The sequence below is a fragment of the Anthonomus grandis genome, chromosome 6, assembly GCF_022605725.1.
Source record: "Anthonomus grandis grandis chromosome 6, icAntGran1.3, whole genome shotgun sequence".
Taxonomy (NCBI): Eukaryota; Metazoa; Arthropoda; class Insecta; order Coleoptera; family Curculionidae; genus Anthonomus; species Anthonomus grandis.
The window spans coordinates 26,649,322-26,669,086 of NC_065551.1; the positions used below are offsets into that span (position 1 = coordinate 26,649,322).

A 19,765-nucleotide genomic window follows, 5' to 3' on the forward strand; every position below is an offset into this window, starting at 1 on the left:
AAGTATTAGTATGAGAAAAACAAATATATTTTTTAAGATAAAATGTAAGAAGAAATCGCAAGATAATAAATAAGCTCTGAAAGTTTAGTCCCGTAATTATAAATTGCCTTGCGGCAAAATCCAATTTACCTTAATGTCGACGTTTCGACTTTAAGTATTAAGTCATCCTCAAGGAGCTTTAAAAAAAATCATAGACATCTATTACATGAGCTTTTCATTATGAATTAAAAAATACATAAGCTTAAAAAAGCTACAGGGACAGAAAAGTTAAATTTAAAGCTGGACCGAATGTTTACCTTTATTGTCAATTTCAAATTTTCAATCTAAAATATTTTTTTAAATTTATAATTTGCCCAAAAATAGTTAATGTCCGATTTTTTGCATAAATACCTACTTACATAATATTTCAGCAGTGATCGTATCTGTTTTGTAGTCAATCATCCGTTGGCTTACCTGGAACAAAAATACATTAATTATTAAATTAAATTTATTTATCTATTTATGTTACAAACAATTTACATACAACCAAAAAATAAAATATTAAATTATAAGGAAAACATTAACAACAAAATTTTAGGTTCAATTTTTTAATTCCAAGATTTGTTACATTCGGATATCATGGAAATAAGGTTGCATTGATGTCATGAGAAAAACTTACAAAAAACGAAACCATTGAAAGAATGTCAAAGAAATCAATTTTATTTTATTTTATACAAGTATATCAAGCCAATCTTGATTTGACAATTTAATAAATAGACGCAACAGCAACTAATGGTCACAATCCTGCGCCGGATAATACCCAAACTTTTTAATTAAGAAACATATAATTAAGAAATTTAGGTTGCTCAAATTTGACTGTATTGCTCAAAACTTCATATTGAGGAGACCATATTAAAATTCCAATCAAGACGTTTGGGGCAGATTATTTCTGATCTGAATCTTCCGAAAATCTGAAAATTGAAAGAGGATGGGACTAAACTGATGCTTTTCAGGTATAATTAGACACATTACGGGAGAAAAACACTATTTCAAGACGACCCAAACACTATTTAGAGAGTGAAACGATTATATAGAAAAATGTGGAAGAATCGAATCTTAGTCTAGAAATTAGATAAAAATGGGAATTAAATGATGCTTTTCGGGTATAATTAGACACATTACGGGAGAAAAACACCATTTCCAGGCGATGCAAACAATATTTAGAAAATGAAACGATGATATAGGAAATAGGTGGAAAAATCGAATTCTCATTGACATGCATCTAATCAAAACTGGCTCTTTTAAAATTAAATTTCGTAACCCTAATTTGTAAAACAACGATATGAACAAAAACATTCAATATCAGCTTATCACAAATATTTACAATCTGCAAATTTAATAAGTCGTCAAAAACATAACGTTAATTTAAAAAACTTTTAAAACCACCAATAGACAAACTATGGACATCCAGCACTTACAATTTAAAAGCCTCAATTTTTTGTGTTTAAAAGCTACTACTACACTACCACCCTGGTTTTTATCAGTTGATCTCTATCCTCTCTAAACACTACTCTATCAATACTAAACTTTTGAATTTAAAAATGTATAGTGAAAGTCTAGTCAACAACAATATCATTCTTGTTATTAATATTTTGGCAAATACTAAAATTTTATCAATAAAAAAAACTTGCTTTTATGGCATTGTTATGGCTATTTTGGTCCCCTTTATTGAATAAACTGCCGTTATCATATATCATTTTTACTATAGTAATAACTTTCAATCCTATAATTTAACCAGCCCCCAAAATATCCGCAATCAAATCACCGAAAATTAATATGCCGGCACCGAACGAACCTCCCAGAACTAAACTATAAATTAGAAGTTTGCGGAAATCGAAAATGGTAACGGTCGAAAATCTTTCGCGTGTTTTCCTCCGTGGGCGGCGCCATTCCACATTTTCCCGTAGTCTACGTAGACAAGTATATTATGGTGTTAAAGTTTGCAATTTAAATTTAACGAAGTCCGCTGCCAGCAGACCATACATTACTTGCTTCAATTAATTTTCCTGTGTTGTATGCCCTTATTTACCTGGTTAGTCGTCCAGCGGCGCAACTACTAAATTACATATATATAAAACATGTTAAAAGCCTTCTTTTTTGTAAAGAACGGCCATACTTAGAAGCAAGACATTTCTTAAAATTTAGTTAAGATTGCTCTCTGTATAAATATTGAATAAACTACGCCCAGTTAAGCATAAAAACATTATAAGGTTTTTAAAAAATAATTTCAAAAATGTTATTATAATAATTATTTCATATTATTTGTTAATGTGTTTTCTTGTTCTTAAGAATATTTTTATTTTCATTCTTTTTTTTATTGTCAAACTTTCCACGTAAACTAACTTTAAATCTATTATTTGTAAAGAGACTGCCACGCTCGATGATGTTTAATTTAAGGAAAAAGACCAAAGTGCAGCATAACTTTTAAACAAGATTTAGAAAAGATTTGCCAAAAAATTTCATAGGTATTATAATTTATGTATGTTACTTTGCTTTTTTTATTATTAAAAACATAATATGTATTATTATTTATATTTTTAAAGATTTTCAATGTTTATCAGATGGATAACAATAAACAAAGCTCATAAACCAACCCAAACCCGGGTGGTACAATCTGCACTCCGTAAAAAGAATTAATTTCGCAATGCAAATTAGGGAAGTGGCATACATAATTGGAGAGCCACGCTGTATCCCTTTTGCAAATAAAATTTTATTACTCTCTACCGATTTGAAATAGACTATATATGAAATAGACCAGGGTTAGCCTTATAACTTGTTTCTCATTTTGTTTGACTATTAATACTTTTGCCATCGTAATTCTATCCCAATTCATAACCAAAAACTCTTTTAATTTAATGACCTAAATTTGTATCAACTACTTTTATAATAAAAACATTCTAATCTATTTTAAAAGCACTTTAGAAAAGTTCGGTACCCATACATAATCTTCAACATCCGATATGGTCTAGTGGCTAGGATACCTGGCTTTCACCCAGGAGGCTCGGGTTCGATTCCCGGTATCGGAATAAGTTTTTTTTTCTTAAAAAAAAAAACTTTTTGGGGAAATTTGAATAGGTATTTTTTCATTGAAGCAATACACCTAATTAATAATGTAATAAAAGTAAAAAATAATTTGGAAAAAAATTGACACTGTTTTTAGTCTTTATATTTTATTTTGTAGAATCAACTTTTATTTGTTTCAGGACGTTGAAGCCCAGTTTTAGTCAGTAAAATAAAATTTAATTACTTAGCATTGAAAAATATGAAGATTAAATTTATTATACATATTTTTTTACGAGGAATTAATTTCTATAAAAATATACAATACAATTTTTGAAGTCATTTCTAAGGCAGTTGGATTCCCTTCTCTAATTTTTTCTTAGAGTGTCTAGAAACAAAAAGCAATTTAATTTTGCGAGGAAAATAAATATTTTTTTATTACTTTCTTAACTTAGATAACTTTAATAGAATTGTTATACAGAGCGCTATACAAGGTTTTATTGTAAAACGTTGGTGGAAAGTCGATCTAAAAATCGGCAAAATCAAGATTAGTCCTAATATAAATCTACATTATTAAATAAAATTATCCATTATTTGGAATTCATCTTATTATAATATATAATAATAGCAGTTCAAAATAACATGATTTAATTAAACTTCCTTTATCTAAAATTTGACAAAAAAAAGCATGATCACTTTTAGCCAAAAACTGTACATTTGCCAGTAGTAGTTAATTTAATTAAAAAATCAATCGGAAAGTACAACAGAAAAAAAATACCTTAATATTCAGATTTTTGCTAAATAGTCGATCGATGACCTTATGAATAGAAGAAATACCGAATCCAGCTTTATGAATTACCTTGAAACTTAAGTGCTTATGCCGTAAAAGATAATTTTATTGCCCGTAAATTATTATATTTTCTGATATAAAATAGTCACTGTTCGCAGACTTAAAACTGACTAATAAATGCAAGTAAGTAGTGCTTTTCAATAAAATTGTACCTTACTTTAGTAATACTTTTAGTTTCAACTTACTAGAAACATTAAATTAATATGCAATAATCAGTAAAATATAGACTTAGTTACATAAAAGTGTGAACAGCTAAAAAAAGAAAGTTAATAACCTAAACAAGCCCCCGGGGTCTCAACGTAGTTCAACAAACTATGTATTACTTGCATTTTAAATTATTTAAGACAAATTTATTATATTTAATGACAGAATGTAATTTGTGAAAAGGTTGGGTCACTTTCCCTTTTTTCATACATCTAATATAATTATTATTTCCTGCTTAAGAGAATTTATTATGTTTTGAGTTAAATAATAGTGATTGCGCAACGCGGTAATTAGCTATTACCAAATTTAATGAATTTCTGTTGTTCCGTTTATGGTGGGAACGTTGCTTTAAATTATATAATACATTCCTAGTATAATAGTGAGCTTTTATAAATTAAATAATTCATATCATACGTTTTATTGTTTTTTATTGCAATTTTCATGTTAGTTTTAAGAGTTATTAATTCATGACTTATGTACACTATATTACTCATGCTATATGAAGCAACTAAAAAAAAATAAATTAAAAAAAAAACACATTTTATGCCATAATAATGAAAACAAGTATTAATTATCCTATGTTTTCATAAACTTGTAATTTTAAGGAATTTGATGACTTTCTTCTTATGATTGGCTGAATATAAATATTAAATTAATAAGGAAAATACTAAGCAAAAAATAGACATAAACGAAAAGAAACTCAGAGCTATTATAAAGGAGCTTAAATAAATAATAATTTTAAAAAACTAAAAGAACACGCTTTTACTTCTAGTCGAACTAAAAAATAGGAAACAATTTTTAATTACAAAGGCTCTTTATTACAGTAGTAGAAGGTCGGACAATCAATCATAATTAATTACCTCAAATAAAAATCATAATAAAACGTAAGTTATTAACAAAACAATTCAAATCAAAGTAAAAAGCCTGGGGTGCTTTTTACTTCATTTTCATAACTCTTCTCTCATAGATAGTTGTCAATAGAATAATTGTCATATTTAATATATCGAGAATTCGAGAATATGAACTGAATAAATCTAAATTTGTCTGCCTTTTATTTGCGAATATAGTTCTGTATTTCAATTATAAATATTTTATGTATTGTATTTTTGGAAATAAAACATTTATTATTAATATATTAGTATCCTCTATTGGATCTATGTTTGTTTTAGAAAAATAGAGATATCATTAACCTAATGGGAATGTCTTTAGATGTATAGTAACAAAATAGCACCAAAATCTTTTGGCTTGTTCAGTGCTAACAAAATACTTTTAGACATTTTTAGGTTGATTCCAATTTATATAATCTCTGTTATAGTAAATTATTGTGTAGTATGTATACAATCTCAAGTAATTATTTTTCAGGAAAATTAAATAATAAATATATTAAATTGTTTTAAAAAACATTGTTTTATTTTCATTTTGAAATTGGTAATATGTAGTAGAAGAATATCTATCTGATGCTACACCTAATCAAAACGCTCCTATTTTCTATTAGTAATCTATTTGACTAAGCATTTGTTCTAGATATTGCGATTAAATAATAAAATGAGATTTCTTATTAAATAAAATTTGAATTATTCATTTCATTGATATTCTCAAGAATACTTCAGTCTGACACAGAAAATTATGTACAGAAAACACTGAATTTCATTCAATTAAAATTTTTTTGATCGTTGCCGCATGTCATTTATTCCTCTCTCACTTCCTGAGTCATCTTGATCCTTAATAATAGCACCAAATTATGTTTAGATTAACAATAATTTATGGACTCTACAAGTCATGGGTGGAACCTACCCAATGCCTCTGCATAATATGAATATAATATAATATGTATGTAAGTTCCTCGATCATATTTTGTCCTGAGTGGCTAATCATGTCTAAATATGGCGAAAATATTGATTTTTTCAATTTTTTTATTTCCAACTCATATCATCGCTCAAGTGCTGCAAAATTCATCTTGAAATTAATTTATGCCAATTTTAGACTATGGTTCCTTTAAGACTTCTATGTTTGAACCGTTTGTACCAACTAAAATCCTTAAAACTTGTTATCGATAGCTGACCAAACAGCAACAATTCAACCTCAATATTTATAGCAAACGATTATTTAAACCTCTAAGGTATCCAGTCATTTATTTATAACGGCTACACGTTACATTCTTCTCGCTATAAAACTAATACAGAAAAAAAAATAAAAGAGAACGTGCAAGATATCAGCACATTTGCCGGTGGTAATGCCCTTTCTGTAACAATGTTATTAAGGATAGATAAAACCGAAATAAAATCTGCCAGGTCGAATAGCACCGTGCTGAAGAAAATATTGAATTATCGCTTTGTCACTCGGGAATTACCGTTGGGCCGGAGCAGAGGTGTTATGTCGAAGAAATTGGAAAAGAATTCGATATAACACAATATCATCGTGAGCTCAACAGGTTTTTTTTTCAAAGATTGAAACCCATTTAGACTTCAAAGAAGCATTCGCTAGATGAGATCCAGATTTTTTTTCCGAGCGTTTGATTAAATCTGGATGGCAAAAATAGCCGAGACATTTGATAGCGTAACAGATGTTGACTGTTAACATTTTCATTTCTAAGTAACCATTAACGTTATCCAAAAATAAAATTGGGATTTTTTGTTTTGATTTTTGGATGATGATTAAAGGCTTGGAGTATAGTATAAAATGTATTAAGGAGTTTTTTATTTTAATTTTATTGATCTTTGCACCTTTAGAAAAAAGATAAGGAAATTCTTATAAACGGAAATATTAATACGGCTAATAGGGAACTATTAAGTAATCGGACACATTGTATAAATAATATTACTTAATGTTACTGTTATTCCATTTCACTGTGGTTATATTACAGTTATAGTTCAGTAAAAATGTTTACTTCTACAGGGTGTCCCGTAATTAATTGGACATAGGTTAATGTAGGATACCTGACATGAAAATAAACCGTTTGAGCTCAATATCGCTTAGCAAAATGTTATTGGTTTTCGTTCCACAGGGTGTTAAAACTAATTTTTTACCAAACATTTATTGAAATATTTTGGAATCCACTGGACAGATTAACCTAAAATCTGGCGTACTCTTATTATTTGGGATGAGGAACACGAATATGATATATATTTTCCCATTACCACTAGATGGTGCCACATACAACAACATTGAGTGATTAAAATGGTCATAACTTTTTTGACCTCCCTGTACGTACATTTTTGAGTGAAAATAATAAAACAGCATTTAATTCTTGTCAAAAAAGGTATACTTCTTTGATCTCCAAAAAGTAGACCGTTTTCGAAATAAACGCATTTTTTATTAGGTTGCGTATGAACACTTAATCTAAAATTGAATTAACAACGATAAAATTAGAAAAGGCTATTGATTATAATAATTGTTCAAAATGTTCACCATCCACTAGGACACATTGTCTAATTCTTTTATTTAAAGTTTGCCTGATTCCAAACAATGATTCTTCTTGGGCCCTCGAAAATAGTCTCGAAATGCACAAAAAAATAAACGACGAAATGTTTAAAGAAGGAAGTAAATAATGAAGAGTTTTGCGTTTCATTGAGAGGAAAGTCAAAATGACCAAAAGAACCGCAAAGGCAATGCAATTTTTCGAATTACACCTTATGTCTCTATATTCAACTGGTTTTTTTAATAAATAGGATCTTGCTAACATCTTCTTTATAAAAAACTTATAATTATGGCGTCTTGTAAATAGTTATGGAGAAAAAATCAAAGTGGTAAAAAAATTTGGAAGTTTAAAATATGACTTTAAAGTAACTGGGGATAAAATGATCACATTTCTGAAACCAAAAAAGGTAAAGACTTGAAAGTTGGTTAATAAATTTTTGTAATAAAATCGGTTTTCCAAATAAATTGTAAAGTAAAAAAGTCAGTATAGGAACTTTAAAAACTCCTAAGGAATTTCAATTATTTAAAGAAAAATCATAAAGTATCTATATAATCATCGTACAACAATCATATTTAAAAAAAATTATTATCTCAAGCTCAAAAAGTTAAAAATTTTGAAAATTGAGAAGTACTAAATTACACGATAAGTTTTTTAAATAACATGACTAGATAATTTATTGTTTGGTAGTTCTTAGCAACGTTTTTTAAAGTAAAAAATCAACCTTCAAAACCAAAATATTAAGAAAAAAAATAGAAGTTACAAGGCAGAAAATTCTCATAATAATACAAGTACATATTTCTAATTAAATTGATAAAATATTAATACCCTTAAACGTATAAACAATCTCCATACAACGTTTCAGTTCAATATTAAATTGGGTTACGAAATCGGTGCTGAATTGGATGACGGAATGCTCTAATGCCGACCAAAACAATCTGAAGTTAATTTCATATCTAATATGTTAATCTGATATTGCTGAGCATGAAATTGACAACAAACTTATATAGATTAAATTGCTCCTAGGATCCAGGGATATCTTTTTCAATATTCAAGGTAACTTTTTTCGAATAAAATAATTTAAAAAAAATCGTTTTTAAATTCAGAGACTTTGATTTTTTTTTTTCAAAAAAGATGTGTTCAACTTCTAAAGTCAATTTCTTTACCGTAAAATAAAAAACCAAATGATAAAAATGATGTTTAATAAAATTTATAAGGCGTGTTTTTCTATAATTTTTTTATTAGGAAATTAACGCTAAAATTTCAAGATATTTTCTTAAAAAATGAGTCCAACCCAATGGTAGATATTTAAAAATTATAAAAGATCCTTCAACATAATAAAATTATTAAACAAAATTTTCAGAGTTTTCTGTTTTTTATTTAAACATGAAGAAGCTGACCCTAGGAGTTTCAATTTCCAATTTCCTTAAACAAAATGCACCTATCTCTGACCAAAAAAACAATAGAAATAACAATAAAAATTTTCCAAAAATGATTTTGCTTTGAAAAATATTAATTTCAAAGTTGAAAAGGATGCTTTCCTCATATTAGCCATAATATATCCTATAATTGACTATATCCATCTCAATAAAACACACTTGTTGTTTTTTTTTTACTCTCATGGTCAGCAATACGAGATTAACATATTGCAAATAAAATTACCATTAGATTGTCTTGGTCTGCCTTTGAGCATTCCGTCATCCAATTCAGCACCGATTTCAATATAAATAACCCAACTTAATGTGACCCGTTATTGAACTAAATCGTTGCATAGATATAGCTTCCTTCAACTCGTTAATAATAATTTGATAAGTATTAAGTTTCATCGCAACAAATTTAATACGCCTTAAACAAAATCATGTCTTGCCTTATTGGTCGATGCATATAGAGTTTTTACCTTTGGGTGTTTCCTTTAAATTGTTTTTCATGCTTTTTGTAACTGTTCTCAAAGCATATTAATCGCCAATAAAAGGTCATTAACGTGCAAGTGTAGTATACTTCCAGGAAACGAGTTCTCTTACCTTACGTAATACAGTAGATCTTTTGCCGATGAATTAATATGCGAACTAATCCTTTAATACTTCGGAAAAAGTGCTCTTCAGTAACAAATTTATGATATTAGAATTGATTACCATTTTGCAATGTAATTTATAACTGTACCCGATGGTGGCTAAATAAAACGCGACTGAAAATAAATTTTCCACGATTTTATCCGGGACCAAAATGGAGGTATACAAAATTAATTTAAGGCTCATGAAAATTGCATGGGTGCGACAGTAACTCTTTTTAAGCGGGGCATGTTTATTGCGGTATAGAAGTTTTTTCTGAAGTGGGAAAAATTGAAAATTCACGCTTGAAACCGCGATTTCACCAAGCGTCTTACCGGAAGCCCGATGACCTATTTTAAAGAATTTACTGACCTGTGTGTGCTCCCTATAAATATTGATCAAAGCTATATCTAGGCGATGTATATAATATATAAGTTTTATTCAGTTGGAAGATTTAAACTCGATTACTTGAATAACAGTAGAATTATTTAAGCGATTTCCAACAAAGGTTTAACATACAGGTCTGCTGCCAATGTTCTTTTTTTCTTATATTCAAACTGGTCAAACTTCAAGAATTTTAGTGATTGTATATTTTTTCTTTCAGTATGTTAAAGTTTTCCACGTTGTAGAGGTAAGATCCAGTATAGATTTTTAATATTGCTACTTATTAATAATTTTAATATTTAATGCCTTGGGGTACCAAAATTAACTTAAATCTACCATATAATTTTGAATAAATTAAAAACAAACATAAAAAATGGTATAAAAAAAAATTGTATAGTTGACTTCCAATTGCAATTTAAGATAGTTATTTACGTAGTAAGCATGTGAAATTATCATTTTCTTATAAATGGTAATTGTGAAAATTCGCTTACAATTCATGTATGACAACAATTTCGATGTGTGAAAAAAGTGGATTTACATACATGTACAAATATTTTTCTATACCAAAAAAAAAACAGTTAAAAGAATTGGATGTTATGCCAGTTAAGGGTACAAATCTTATCAAAATATTATTTTCTTAAAGCATTGAAAGGCTAGAATTAGCATTGCCGTGGAATTATGGGCCGTTTGTTTGCTTGCAACATCACTGATGCAATGATGCCAGATGCTTATGTAAAAATGGCAAAAAAACACACTTTATAATACAAGCATTTTTTTTTCATAAAATATGATAAGATACCCTATAAAGAAGTCAACATTTAAAGTTAAATGAATGTAGATAACGTCCCTATATTAGAGAAAAAAGTAACAACATTGCAACGCCGCTCGATCGCATTGTTAATTCCACCGACACAAGTAATCTAATGATAAATATTTATTAAAATAGATTATGCTTTTTTATGGAAATTAAATATTTTATAATAATTATATAGATATCTTAAAAAGTTTTTATTATTCTACGTTTATGACAACGGTTGTCACTTGATATGATGTTATGACAATATCGGTATTTACTTGTGAAAAGATCGGCTTAAACCGCCTTTTTCACATGGTGCGGCACAAACGGTACAAGTTTTTATTATCGTAACAATTCACAAAAACATACTGAAATAACTCAACCTTTTTCCTTTTTCAACCAAAAACTACAGAAAAAACACATTATTATATGTGTTGATATATAGCTGAAAATTTCCTGTTTTACATACAGTTGAAAATGCATGTAAATTTGACAACAAAGAATCGATGATTATGTTTGTAAACAATACAACATTTTTTGACGTTTAATGAATGAATACAATGAATTACATTAATGTAAAATATATTTAATATTAGCATTATAAAACCAAATGTTCAGAGTCAACTAATGTCAAAAAGAAGTATATAACACCTATTAAGCGGATTTGAATCCAGGACCTTTGCATACAAATTGAATATCATAATAACTGCACCAGGGATACTGGTAGGCAATTTTAAGGGCTAACTGTATCATATTAATATTTCTTTTTTTAATCATAATTAACTGCCAAAGAAAAATCCTCGTTACCATGTGCAATATTTTTGTCCATTACTGTGAATTTGATACTGCCGACAAATTAAATATCAGATTCATTCTAGGAACCAGTGCGTAAAGTAACCACTTTACAATTCAAACCCGACCATTTTACGACTCTTCATATTGACAGAACGACTTTTATCAGGGATTACAAACTGGTCATTATACAACCGGTTAATGGAAAGTGCCATACTGTACTTGACAAATTTATCGTACTTTTAAAGTAATGCTTGTAGTTAGTTATTCACGTTTTTTTTTAATCGCATTTCAATCGCCATTTAAATTCTAACACATGTGTCTTTACTTTTTTACTTCTCCGGCAACAAGCGCCATAACACCGGAAGACATCACACGTGACTTCCGTGAAATTTCGCATGCACTTCGAATGTCGTTTTTAAAGAGGGACCCCGAGGCCTTCAATCTGCCAGTCGCGCATCTTTACTTCTCTCGTATTTTACCTGAATGTCTATTACGGCAAATGTGTGTGTGAAACATGCATTTTCAATTCTACGGAAGAAAGCATGTCATTGTTAAAGAGATGTATGTGAGGAGAATATATCGGAACTGGTAACGGGTTTTGTATATAATATGAATGTGGAACTTAAGTATGTAAACTTGTTGCGCCTTTTGGAAGGTTATTTTCCCAGAAATGGATAATTTACTTTTGAAGAGAAGTTTGCTATTTCTTCTTACAGGGAATATTCTCAGTGTATAATAATTTTATCGAAACACTTCTTTACCTGCGGTATCATTATTTCCTACAAAGGCAGAAAGTATGACGATACATGCTCGGATCCAAAATTACCGATTTTAAGTGTTACACCAAAAAATAGATAATTTGATGGAACGTTCTTTGCCATATACGTGACATATCTTGGAAATTATAAGATGTCTTAAAGTTATTTAAAAAAAAAAAGTTGATAAGAAGAATGTGGGATATGGTAATGTTTTACTCCCTACCTCACATTTTTTTCTTATGGGACTTCAACTTGTAAACTTCAAGTAAACTGGTAGCTTATCCGACTTTTTCGTCTCTTGAAAAATGTTGTCTTGGTTTCAAACAAATTTTTGACAAATCAAATAATCGCTAGATTCGTTGGAGACAAGATGCGTCTAATCACTGGCAGCTATACTCTATTTCAGAAGTGTGTAGAGCAATAAAACCTCATTAGGTATGCAAAAGTGGTACCTGGTGATCCACCAATATTTTATGCCACTACCTTAGTTGGGTATTAGTTTCAATGTAAAATTCTTTCTTTTCGTTGCTTGCAGGTAGTGCCACCCGGTTTTGGGTCAATTTATGAGTTTTGCCCATTGTTACCCACTGATAAACATTGAAAACGGTTCGCCAAAGGCGTGCAACTGTTTTGCAACAGTTTTTTACCTTATAATTAATGTACTTAAATGCTATTTTATTTTAGAAAGTTACTTTTGTTTAAATGGAATAATATATTTTTTTCACAAATTTATTGAACATAATATGTAGAGTAAAACAGTTGAAAATGTCACTTTTGGATCTGGCACTTTTTGAACAGTGTATAACAATTTTAAATTATAATAGATTGTAGTCTTCTTCGTCATCTGACGAACTGTCATCACCTCTTGACATTATAATTAAAGGATCGACTGTCTGATCGATGAGGTTGTCAAGATCCCACATTTTGTCCTTAATTACATGCTGGACTGCTTTTCGCCAATTCTCTGGTGTCGCTTCCGTAATGGCTTGATCAAACAGTAGCTTAACATCTTTCATTTTAAAAGTCGTGTTTTGTCTTGCTACAAATCCTTTTACCTGCGCCCATATCAGTTCTATAGGATTTAGTTCGCAATGATATGGCGGTAAGCGCAGTACAGTTATATTATATTTTTCGGCTATATCTTCCACGGCGTATTTCATGAAACGAGTTTTGTGTAAGTTTGCTATTGCCAGCAGTTCTTTTTTTATCAAATTTGCTTCAAACGCAATACCTTTTGCAGTCAGCCAATCGATAATTTCTTGCTTTCTCCAACTTGAAGTTGGCGTCTTCTCTATTCGCCGTGAATGATAGCTTGCGTTATCCATAACCACCACCGAATTAGCCGGAAGAAATTTTATCATTTCACCAAAATAGTCCTCGAAAACGTCTGAGTTCATGTCTTCATGGTAATCTCCTGTGCGAGTCGACTCAAAGGTTAGCAGACCTTCTTTTAAAAATCCCTCTTCGCTTCCAATATGTGTGATTATAAGTCTTTTTCCTTTTCCCGAAGGTACTTTACTACCCGTAGACAGGCCTTCTATAAAAGCTTGGCGAGCACTGGTTATATTTTTGTCTTGCCACATTTTTTGGACTATATAACCTTCGTTAATCCACGTCTCATCAAGATAAAAAACTTTCTTTTGCTCCCTGCGGTACTGCTTGATACTTCTCAAGTATTGTCATCTCCAACAAACAATTTCGTCGCTCTCCAGTAAAAGTGCTTTGCGGTTATGCTTTTCCCAGGCAAAATCCACATTTTTTAAAGTTTTCCATAAAAGTTTTCTACTTATCAACGGAATACTGTCATCTCGGCCAAGCTCCATTAAAATTTTGTCTAGAGTGGGTATTTCCTTTTTAAAATAGAAAGAGTGAACTTTTCTTCGAATTATACATTTAGCATTTTTATCAAGGAATTTTGTAGGTCGTCCTGGCTTTTGCTTAGGAGATTCCACTTGACCTGCTACTTTTCTTTCCCGCAACAATTTGAAAATGGTGGACTTTCCAATTCCACTCATTCGAGAACATTTTTCAACAATTTCTTGCACAGTAAAACTAGGGTAATCGTGTTTTATGCAATCATGTACATTTAAAATAATAACTTTTTCACTCAGCGATAGTGGAGAATTTTTAGTACATCTTTTCGTTGGACTGAATACCTCCATTTTTTAAATATTGGGATAATAATATTGTGATTACACTACAGCGTAGCAGTGACTACTAACGTTTAAAATATGATTTAAAAGTATTTATAGTCTGTATATATTACCTGACCCCATTTTTGCATGTTACAAAGCGTTAAAAGATAGGTACCTATACAAAAGGATTAAAAGTATTTATTTAGTATTTAATCTCTTTCAAAATAAAGGCATTTAATCCGTGAAAATTAAATTCATAAATATTATAAGTACCTGCGCCTATGAACTACCACGAAATGTAGCCAAACAGAACGGAATTCCCCAGTTTATTGCTCTATACACTTCTGAAATAGAGTATAGCTTATTTCTCTAAATTCCAGTTTTGCGCAATTTATGTACCTGTTTCTTATTATGAATAAAGATCAATTTCCCAGTGATGTCAAAAAGCAAGAACGTGAATTATCGAAGGTAATCATCATGTGCCTACTATAAAAAATATATTCTAATGCTTTTCAGGGTTTTTTTAGTGGTTTCCAATGCGCAAAGGCAGATTGGATTGATTAAATATTATTCTACTTGCAACCTGCGAACAAAAGAAAAACCAATGTTTTCAATTTTTATCTGTTATGTATATTAATTCTTTCCTTTTTACAAGAATTCAATAAATATGAAATTCATAAACATTTATTATCCAATTTCTAAAAAATCCTACCGGACTAATATTCAGATACTGATGCATATGATCACAGGAACAGAAGTTGAAATTTGCTATTTGGAGTTTACCTAGGATGCAATTAATAAATTTTGACATAATTGATATTAGAGGTTCAGGTTACCGGACTAGAATATTTTTTTTGCAATTGGTCCCATTGGATTGAAATTTCATATTTGGCGTTTATTTAAGACGCGTTAATAACTTTTGACAATTTTTTAACATTGAGTTCGGAATCACATGACTAATACATATAACTTTTTTGCTATTGGCTAAAACTGACTGAAGAATTGTATTTGAGGTTGATGCAATGTATAAAATTTGATGTGGTTTGAATATATATTACGTTTAAATGGTATTTGTGTGAATATTTTTTACTATACGTGACTCACATAGAACAATTATATCACCACATTACGACTCCTTCAAGCATGATACCCCAAGAACTGATCTTCTCTTTTCTTCGCATATAAACTATATGACCCTTCGCCTAACCAAACCTGATAATTTGAACTGAACTACATTTGACAATTTGTAGTTTTTTTAAGAAATTAAAGCTCGTAACGGACAAGACCTAAAGGTTCCAAACTGATCCCAACGGACTAAAAGTATAGGAGCGAAGCAACTATACTTGTTATATTTTTAGTTTTAGGAAATTGGTGAAATTGGGAAGGCTTGGATAATTTATGATTTAAAACTGTATATTGTATTTCTCTGAAATAAAGTTTGCTTTATCTTTACTCATTCTGTTTTGAACTATTTTATCAGTGCTATATCGGTGGGCATCTGTTTGCCTAACAATGATTTTATTGATGGCAGATTGTGCTCGTGGCCATCTTCTGACAAAAAAATATTACTCTAGTTGTTCTTTATCATATAAATATTGGTAATACAGATCCTTTTGTATCACCTTGTTCTTATAGAAAGAATTTCTTTAGCGTCCGCAACTTTTAGTGGTCTTATTTATTAATGTTTATCATTCGGATTCATCCCATATACAAAAATGTTTTTTCTTTGTAAGTGTTCCATATTTAGTTTGATTATTGAGGTCAAGACAGTTACATTTTACGAGTTCTAATGATTTTACGAGTTCACATGAAAAGGTGCATCGACCGCGCAAGAATAGTGGATTTACTTAAAGAAGGTCACTCTCAAAAGCTGATGGCTAATACAGTGGAGGTTTGGCGAAGTGATGTGTCTCGCACTTGGAATGGTTATCTCCAGAATAAATCTCTTCGTGATAAAACGAAAAGCGGTAATCAACAGCAGAACCGTTATATTCATTTAATAATCCGATAAAACTTAACTATGGCAATACCAGCACTCCAAAAAGATTTGCGTGATGCTTTGTGAGTTCAAGTATCGGTTTCTACATTTGGTTTAAGGTGTTGCCGATCATTAAAAGTACCTCGACTACAGTGAACACAAGAGCACATGGCTTTACCTGCCGAATTTTAGAATGTTGCTGCTGGATAGGGAAGTTGGAATGTTGCTGGAAGGACAAAGTGCTATATTCTGGGCTGGTATGTCTAGTGCTCGCACATAATTACTCTTTATTAAAAACATAATGACTGGTGACAGATAGATAAGGGAGATTAGAAAAACGTTAGGCCATCGACAAAAATATAACACCCCAATTGTTTTAACCAATGAATTTCCAATAATGTTGTCTATATTAACAATAATTCATTGATGGCGTAGCAGATCCAATTCCGTCTATTAACTTCACCTGTTGTCTCGTTTCCAGCAACCCTCTTGTCTCCTGTAACTTACAGTACTGGCTATAATGGTTGGAACTTGATTTTGTAAATATTACTAGTATTGTAAATGTATTTTGCATTACTATGCATCCTAGAAAATAGCACATCACTAAATAAAGAAAATACCACAGAATATATTTTTAGTTTATCTTTGTTTGGACAATAAGAAATATTTTCAATATATGTCCTGGTCAAATGCTTGGAACTGTCTATTTAAACGTTATTTGTTATGCAGTTTTTGAAGAGCCAGTGTTCAGGTCAGTTAAATTTATAACGATTAGCGATGTATTTGATATATTTGTGATAAAATGGCAAAAGGAAAATCATGTTCTAGCGAGATTCGCCAAAGAATTATAGACTTTTACAAACAGGCGGTGTAATATTTTTACAAGATTCAAAAGTTCCAAAGAACACCGTCTCACGAATCATTAGAAGATACAGAGAATTTGGTCATACGATTCCAGGAAAAAGCTCTGGAAGGCCTAAAGCTACTATACTACCCGGGTGCATAAGCGAATTTTAAATATTGCTCATACGGACTCATTTTTTTCTTCATCCAAAATTGTGTCCTCTCATTATCGAAAAAATATTCTTACGTAAGGTTTTTTTTGTTTTTTTTTTATTGTGTTTCCTTTTTTGTTCTTTTTCTTGAGGATGTATCACTTAAAAGTGCCTCTTGCAGAGGTACTTTTGAGAAACGTTTTTTATAATCGAGATTCATTCCTATTTGCTAACTTCATTTACATTATAAGTAAAACTGTTTTGTAATTTTTAATATTGGCAAACAAAAGTTTTGAATTTGAAATATATTGATACTTAAATAAATTATAGTAAATATAAATTTACTTCACAACAAAACAATAGTTTTAGTTAAAACTATGTGCCTATCTACATTAGTTTTTTAAGTTTTTGTAAGTAGGTATCATACTAGCTAGGTAGGTAGATTCTATCAGGTTTTTGGATGCCAATAATTGCGGAATTCACGATTCTTGAAAAACATCTTTTTTATTACGCAATTAACTTACTTTAAATGCAAAATGGATTTTAGTTTAAATAAAAAGTTATTATAATTATTTAATAAGTTTATTTATTTGTTTTATCAAAAGTCTTTAGCGATATAAATTAATAACGAACTCCTCTTAATATGCCAATTATTTAAAACTAAATGAAAGTGAGGTGTCCAATATCTCGTCAAGAACTGTACGAAGAAAACTATGTTAACCAGATGCAGGCAAATTTAATGCAGACGTGCAAAAAAACCCTTACTGTGGAAGAAGAACGTAAAGCTACGCCTACAACTTGCACTAGATCACCTTAACTGGACAGTGCAGGATTAAAAAAAGATCGAATCTAAATCTAATCTATTTTCTAGTGATCAAATAGTATATGTTCGGCGACCAAAGGGCCAAAGATTGAGCAAGAAGTACATTCGACCAATAATTAAGCATGGAGGTGTAACGTGATGGTGTGGGGGTGCTCTTCTTGATATGGTACGGAGCCTCTTCATCGGATGGTAGGAAAACTGGACCGGTTTAGGTATCGAGATATTTGCGGTATGTAATGTAATGGAGCCCTACACATTTCAATCAATGCCAGTTAATTTTCAAGAGTTCAACGATCCTAAGTACACTTCAATATTGGTAAAGGCATGATGGGAGCAAGAAAAAATTACATCATATCGCAAAATTCGTGACTCTGGAACGATAAAAAATGCTGACGAGTTATTTCAAAAAACTTCTTGAAGGCTGGGCCAGTATGGACAAGACAATAATTGCTAATTTAATTGAATGCATGCCTTGAAGAATGCAAGAGATTATCACACTAAATATTAATTCATATAATAATATTTAAGATAAGAAATGTAAGTTTCGTATATTTATAGGAATTAAAGATTTTTTTCCAAATATTATAGCTCAGCTGCTGGTTGATTTATGCACATATTACTATTACTTATCTTTGGTCTGCAGTACGCAATAGTTTAGTTAATAAGATTTTACGATTAACGAAAACCATCAGATATATTTCAAATTCTTCAACCATTATGGCCAGTACTGTATATCAGCTTTGCGGTCTATAGTTTTCTGGCTTCATTAAATATTCCTATATCAGGTTTGATGTCACCTTAAGCTTAAAAAGTTTTCTAGACATTCAATAAAATGGTAAATATTTTTGTCTTTAAACATCGTCACGTGGTTATCCAATAGTGAAATATATCTTGTATCGATTTTATCTCTAAATGTTCCGGTGTCAGCCAGCCCCCGTTCCTTTACTGCTATTTGATCCGTCTGCTTTCTGGACCGGGAACTAGTCTTGATGCATATTTGCTGTATTGCACTCCTTGTTGGACTTTTTACTTTAAAAAATACATAAAAATGTCAGATTTAATGGAAGAATGAAATAATTTATTTTTTAAAATAGTGCCTCTCAATTATTTTCTTAATTTCTCAGTTTCTGATCCTTAAGAACATAATAGTTTTTCTCTTCCTCTACTAATGTAATATCTATTTTAATTAAAAAGGTAATATTTCCCCTCTTCAGTAATCTTTTTAATTTGGTAATGGGAGCTAAATGTAAACAAAAATACGGTTTCAAAAAGCCATATTTACCTTAAAAATATTACATAAAATACGTTCTCTATAAACCCAGTGATTTTCTATAACTTCCGATTCACCTAGCAATTCAATTTTGTCTCTAGAAATTCATGGAGCATGGGTAGAGATAGAGCAAACGTGTTTTCACAGATATGTAATAGTAATAGTATCTGAATATTAGTCCGGTAGCAATTTTTATATAAGTGGGATATTATTTTTAATAAATTATTGTAAAAAGTCTTATTTTTTAAGGCGAGATCATTTTTGTTTTTTTAAAT

General features: G+C 30.2%; 1 protein-coding gene and 1 non-coding gene across 7 annotated transcripts in view; one reads left to right on the forward strand and one right to left on the reverse strand.

The window, feature by feature from the left end:
* The window catches only part of LOC126737314 (rap1 GTPase-activating protein 1), a 349,016-nt gene that overhangs the window by 126,967 nt on the left and 202,284 nt on the right, over positions 1–19,765 (reverse strand). The gene's annotated exons all lie outside the window — the stretch shown is intronic.
* On the forward strand, positions 2,994–3,065 carry Trnae-uuc (transfer RNA glutamic acid (anticodon UUC)). The gene has a single exon. It is a non-coding gene; the product is annotated as a tRNA-Glu (tRNA).